General features: G+C 40.3%; 1 protein-coding gene across 5 annotated transcripts in view; it reads left to right on the forward strand.

The window, feature by feature from the left end:
* kiaa1549la (KIAA1549-like a) overlaps window positions 1-5,376 on the forward strand; it is a 128,258-nt gene extending 122,882 nt beyond the window's left edge. For all 5 annotated transcript variants that reach the window (XM_087844089.1, XM_087844090.1, XM_087844092.1 and 2 more), the window contains one exon: window positions 1,892-5,376. The gene's annotated coding sequence lies outside the window, so the exon portion shown is untranslated. The remainder of the gene's footprint in view (window positions 1-1,891) is intronic.
* Window positions 5,377-7,102: the final 1,726 nt, after the last annotated feature.

The following is a 7,102-nucleotide window of genomic DNA, read 5'->3' on the forward strand; positions in this document are numbered from 1 at the left end:
CAGGGAGCAGCACTGCAGCGCTGAAGGCTCTGTCCCTGAAGGACTACGGTCTGATGTGGGAAATGGAGAGTAGGCCTTTAACTGAGGAACCCAGATGGGGTGTAGGGGAGGAGAAGGATTTTATAGGACATATGGGACTTGACTGGGAGCCAGTGGAGGTGTATAAGGGTTGGGGGTGATATGTTCCCGTACTTAGTTTAGGTGAGAACTCAGGCAGCTGAGTTCTGAACATACTGCAGCTTGTTAGGCAGACGAAACCAGAGACCACTGCAGTAGACGAGGCGGGAAGTGATGAAAGCATGAATGAGGGTTTTACTTGCTGGGTCTCAGAGTAGAAGTCAGAGTCTGGAATCGTTCTTTAGGTGGTAGAAGAGATTTAATGGATTTGGTATGTGATGAGTTTGAGAGAGCAGAATTCAGGATGATCCTGAGGTTGCAGACCTCCAGAGATGGTGATCAGGATTAACTATTTGATTTGTGTGTAAAGGGGGGCATATGTTGCCTGGCAGGTCTTCCACTAATTGGATAATCCATGGTTTCCTTGGTCTATGCGGTGAAATTTACTAAATACTAAACGGCAGATTCCCCAGATAGTCATTGGTGTGTTAGTATGTGTGTAGACAAAGCAGATATTCATAGACTGAATCTCAGTGTGTCATGAAAAAGAGCTTTGAATAGATGAGTAATACAGGAAAGGCACTGTATAAATCAAGTCCATTTACCAGATATACAGAAAGTAGAAATCTCATGAAAAAACATGTGAATCCTTCAAAAATACTGTTTTAGAAAAAGCTTTGCTTTGTTGACTGTTGGTTTCCTGGCCAAACAGCCTTGGGCAGGTAATTCTACTTTGATAGCAAAACCATTATCTGCTTCAGAGTTCAGACTGCATGCCAGCCTGCAGGCGAAAAGCTGACAGGATCAAATGTTTGCTGTAGTGTTCAGAAAGCAATGCAGCGCTGTACCTGGACCGATGCCGTTTCAGGGTTTGTTTGGTTTTTAATTTGTGCAGGGTAAAATATATGAAGCTGATAAGGAAATAGACTTTATCTGTGGCACAATTAAGTTCAAAATACACACATTTGAGAGAAATAGCCAGCAAATACTTTCAAGTTAAATGATAAACAGCTATTTGATGATCCACAAATTGAGCATCGGGTTAGTGACTCCTGTGACTCCTCCTAGTGCAGCTCAGTCAGTAATACTGGCAGCTGATCTTATTCAGCTGAGCAACTGTGCAACTTCAAACTGGATAAAGTTGCTGCTGCCACTCCAGCCTGCTCTGCCACCCACCTCCAGCTACTGTAATAGCTCTTCAATCTATTTATAACTCCTGTTCCACGAGGGGGTCCTGTTGCTGCTCCTCCTGCCTTCAGGCTTTCCACTTATGCATGTGGAAGGCTCAGTATGTCCCAGAACACAGACATAGTGCCAAATGACTAAAATAATAAAATAATAATCCAGTTTTGATTAACGCTGTCCTAAAAGAAAGCAAGTCCTTAAAATTAAAAGTTACAGCCTTTTCTTTTGAGTAGAAAAAGCCTGTAGATGTGATTATGAGATCAAGCAGCGGTTGCACTGTAAAGTGAAACAGATGAATGAGCGAATGGAGTTGTTAAAGTTTGAGAGTTAGAGATTTTATTATTTTATTATGTTTTTGTTCTTCAGCAGTAAAAGGCTGATGGGATTTTAACGTTGCTGTTAATTACTAAACAAAGAAAAAAGTTAAAATCTAACTCTTTTTTTTATAGCTTTAACATCAAGCTTTGCTCTGATTTTGCTGGTGTTTCTGGACTTTCATCCTGATGTACAAAGAGATAATCACATACAGTAACCTGTGCTGTGGTGGCAGGTCTGTCATGCGTGGCCACTGTCTTTGTGTTTTGTGCAGGTGTCTCTTCAGATGGGCAGAGGACCTCCTTCACACTCTTTGGAGCTTCATCACCCCTCCTCGGCTCCGGCACAGCGCTCCTCCTGTACGATTCATTCATCACCAGTGGCGCCCCCCCTTCCCCCTCTGCCCTCACCTTTTCCCACAGCTCTCCTCTGCCTGCCCTCTGTCTGTCCTCTGTCAGCCCGCTTCATCTCCAGCTCAAAGCATTTCACATCCTCCAGAGCTCCTCTGCCCCCTAATCCCTCTTCACCTCGTCTTCGATCTTATGCCAATGAAAAGCTCAGCCATAATTTTCTCTTTCTGTATTCTGAGCCCCCGGCCTCACAGGCCCGTGCTGGCCCCTCTGGGCCTATAGTCACTATCTCCATGTAGACTGCCTCTTCTGTGGTGACCACCGCTGTACAGTCCGAGGCCCCTCACACTGCTGAGCTGAGCTGCTGCGCTGTGCCTCCCTGCCTAACAACACAGACGCAGAGTGGATGAACAGGGTGATTACAGTACAGCGTGACAAGTTCTGTGGCCCAGCAATCACCGTAGAGTAACTGCCATCTGCCCAGCACGCGATGGCAGGCAGCGCTGCGTTATCAGTACTGTAGCGCCCCGGCCGTTGCCAGTAGTCTACTCCTCTTCTGAACTGGACTGGGCCATCGTGGACTTGCCCCTAAGGTCCACCGTAAAGCCAGGAAAGCTGGACTGACTTAAAACTGTGTTTTGTTTTGTTTTTTTTTGATCAATCCAAATTCCTATGTAAAAACTCAACAGCTGGTTAATATGTGTATTTTAAACTTGAGTGAAAAAAATAACTAAGGAAAAAGGAACAAAAAAAAAAAATCTCTTGTCTTGAGCTGTCTCTATTTCAGTTTTTGGATATTTGTGTGCTTTTGTCTTTTACTTTTGTGCATTGATTATTATCAATGGATTATTGTACAAAAAAATGTTACTCCGAGGCAAAAAAAATATGACATTCTTTGAAGCAGAGAAGTCGGTGGCTTAGTTGTCTGTGGTTATGACGGCATTTCTGTACTTTTTAAAAAGAATTACTTCGTTTACCTTTTTCCTTCATCCGACTCAGCAATGAAAACAAGACTTACTGTATGTCACTATGTTCTGTCAGTCATCTGATTATGATGTTTTTGTCTGCTAAACATTAGACAGACCTGAGTCAGAGACACTCACGGAAATCCTGCTCAGCATGATTTTGGTCACATGCCGTTTCTTGAAAGGCACAAAAGGCACCTTGGATAAAAACATACTTAGTATGAGCTGCTTTTGAAGGGGTTTCAGTTGTGGTTTGACTCAGGTCTCTTACAGTTATGTGAACACACCAGTATTCTTAGAAAAAAACAGTTCTTTTACTTGAACGGTGTCTACTGTATTCTACTGTAACTTTGACTTTTGGTTCTTTTGAGGCCGAGGGATTATTATTTGGTCGCCGGACTATGGTTTAGTACTGTTCAAGAGACTCGCCGGGCTCAGACGAGCCGTATATGTAACGATTACATGTATTACTGTATATAGCAGATGATTTAATGAAGAGATTTATGCAAGTAGTGTGGGAGGGAAACTTGACATTATCACGATGCCGTTCTTTTCTTTGTTTTAGCCTGTTTGGGTTTCAGATGAAAGAAGGTTGTAACTTCTTGACTTTCTGAAGGTGGCGCACATTTCAGTATCATATTATGTCATAACACCGTGCATAAATCATTACATTAAGAAAGAAGAAGAGAGTTTATAGTGATGTGCAGCAAGATAATTTACCGCTGTAATTGCAGTATTCATTAAGTAGAAAAGTTGATAGCCATAATAGTAGAAATAATGCAATTTTTTTTATTATGGGGAATGTCTAGAATATATTTAACCTCATTTTTACTGAGGAAAACTGGAATTCTGTGACCACACTGTACGTAAAGCTCCTTATCATTTAGATGGTATTAAAGGAGATTATAGCCATATATTAACTTTATCGAGTGGATATAAAAGATCAATGATATGTCAAAAAAGTAAATGATACCAAATGAGAATATATTAGACATGGGTGGGTGAGTGGGAGAGATATGGTTGGGGGTTGGAGACGGAGGACAGAGAGATAGTATAGATATAATAATGTAAAGACAGGATAGTAGGTAGTTAAAGATGAAAGCACTTTTGTGACAAGAAAAGAGCAGAATCAATGCAAAAAATGTCAAATGTGTAACTGCACAATTAACACAGTAACTAACAGTGAAGACTCCTAACCCAGGACCTTTAGGAAGTTTATATTACATGGTAATACACACGTCTTACAAATTAACACTTTAAAGCAGGATTTTGATATTTTTAAAGTTAGAATTCTTACATTTTAACAGTCATGGCTAAAAACAAATAGACCGGCTTTAAAGCAACATCTCAGCCACTGAAACAGTCATGGAGTGAGATAGATTTTAGGGAATTTTCACAAATGTCTAAAAAGGGGAAAGGGACTTTTGTAGTCTGCAGACTTGTAGACTACACTCTTCCTTTACATTTATGACTTCAAGCAAGACATTACAGGTAAATACGTGGATGGATTAACTTTCCAAGTTGATTACTGAGAAGTCAGAATTAAAAAAACAAACTTTTTCACTTTCATTTTGTTCTTCCAGGAGGAAATTTGGATTTCGATATTTCTTTTTCACAAAAGAGAAAAAACATTAAACCTTGCCGACAGTTAAAAATACCCCCAATATAGCTGTGAGTAGTTTGAAAACATGAAAATGTTTTGTTAAAAGTTTAGGTAACAGACAGGGATTAGTTAACTGTCCTGTAAAATAAGCAACAAGGTTTTTGGACGTTTTCTTTGCAATAATCTGAAAATTTTACTATGAGAGAAAAATAACCCCACAATCCCAAAACCGTCAGTTTTGTCCTGTACCGTCTTGCCTCAATCTGCTAAAGATTGGTTTTCTTCCAGTACAGACGATTATTACCAGCTCTCCGCTTCATAAATCCAGGCCTGCACATGATGAATATTAGTTGTGTATATTTAGCGATAGGAAAGCAAAGATGTGAGAAAAAAGTCCTGATGCATTGTGGGAGCACACGGTGTGTTTTGGAATGCTTTGAATTGTCAGTATCATTACTGGATGACAGCAGGAACCATCACATTTTAATTCATCCTCACTGTACAGACCCACTTTTATCATTTCATTTGACTCCATGCAAAAGAAAAGGGGTGGGTGGGTAAAAAGCGAGGCTTGATGCGATGCTCTAAGTTGATGTGCAATGTTTGTGTTTTACACGGGTAGTGGCGAGACGCTTTGATTGATGACGGACTCCGCGACGGACTTAACTAGCAGTAGTATTTTTCTGCCGTTTAGAGCATGTCATGAAGCTGTGACATCTTGGCGGCGCTGATGATGTCATACTATCGTCACTCGGGCGTTGAGGAGGTCACAGTGACGACAACCATGAATGCTGTTGGATGTAGTTATGCAGAAAACTTTTTGGTGAATTTAAACAATAAATACAAATTACAATTCTCAGCCTGTGTGTTTTGTTTGTATTTGTGTGTAGTGAAACGGGGCTGCCGTGTATGACCAGTATAAACCACTAGAGGGAGGCAGACACACGTTACAGGTTCAATCTTTATCCAGCTTATGAAAAAGTTGTCAGCTGTCAGATAGTGTTTGTGTTGTTACCGCTGGCAGATACCTGCAAAAGATAAGGAAATTATTTGTGTTTTAAGGTAAGGCAGTTAGGTAATGAATAAAACATGCACGGGGAATCCTTTTTGAGATGAAAGATGCGTTACCGAAACAGCTGCCTGTCAGTGACCTTCACATGCTTTCAAACAGCTAGTTAGAACGAGATGTCTCTGCGGCAGACTTCAGCTTGTAAACTGCAAAAAACACACAGCCCTGGATCACAGTTCAAACTCCCCTGTTTTCTTACCTGACTGTAGCCTGAAGGAATAATCTTTTGATTTGGATTTAGGATGTTCAAAAAAAGAATCAAAAGAATAACTCAGTGGAAAAGTCTTCTTTCTTGTGTCTAAACAAGATATTTTCTGGGCTTGACATATTTCTGACAGCCCAGTTTTACCCAAGAAGTTAATGTATCTATCTTTGATCACTTCAGGACATTCTCAGATATCAATGGCATTTCTTTTACTAGCTCACTTGGAAGAAGTAATCAATGCTTTTTTTCTCCCATCCTGTCTGGTTTATTGAATATCTCTGTGTACCCAGTAAAAAGAAAGCATTAATGACTTTAAGTTGCTCCTAAATGCAGCAGTTGTACTTTAACTAATTTAATCCAATTTAAAATATCATTAATCCCTCAGAAAGCTTTAAATACTTTAATTGCAAATTCTGCCTTTCATCTTCTAGTCTCTTACACTCGGGATGCAACCTGAGAACAAAAGCTTGCACAGTGTTTTGTGTCTTGAGGGCCCAGACTTCCAACAATCAACTTTATGCTTCAAACATTCGCTATAAAAATACTAGTTTTGTTCATCTGTATCTTTCCTGGTTACATTTTTTACATTTTGCAATGTCCTTTGACATTTCATGGCATTGGCCTAATATCTCCACTTTGGTGTCAGCTGTGCAGAACTCATGTGGTCAGATGCAGCTTGGCAAACCTAAACTGAGCCGTCATCTACTTTTGAAAGAGAAGCGATTTTCTTCAGCCATATCATTCATACATGTTCAACCATTTTCTAATTGTACTGTTGTAAACTTTAACAATTAACATGATAACTGAGGCCTGGAGAGTCATAGATGTAACTTGGATTTTTTGTAGGTTCTCTGAGGAGTGTCTGACCATGGTGAGATTGGTAACTGTTATGTTTTCCCACTCATTACTGATGAATATGGAGAATAACTTTAAATTGTTTGTAAATAGGTGTATAACCCTTATTGATGGGCAGAACCTTTTTTCAGAGGTGCCTACACTTGCTGATGATCAGTTATGTGCATTTTAATATCAGCAGCTTGCTGTATGTTTTTCCTCTCAATTACTATAGTTGCACAAAAAATGTACATCCTCACACACTGCTTTTGCATTTTAGGTTAGTCTTTGTTAAATAATGATATATTGTAATATGTCATACGTTCCCATGTTCCCATCTCTAGCCTTGGTAGCCTAGGCTTGGGCTGCCAGCTCCTTCACCCTTCACCCAGCTCATTCTGCACCCGACTCCTACAACGCCTCCTGCGGGTGGTGGGGCATGGCCAGAACACTTCACAC

Source organism: Neolamprologus brichardi, chromosome 7 (genome assembly GCF_056152115.1).
Source record: "Neolamprologus brichardi isolate AB-2024 chromosome 7, ASM5615211v1, whole genome shotgun sequence".
NCBI classification, from domain to species: domain Eukaryota; kingdom Metazoa; phylum Chordata; class Actinopteri; order Cichliformes; family Cichlidae; genus Neolamprologus; species Neolamprologus brichardi.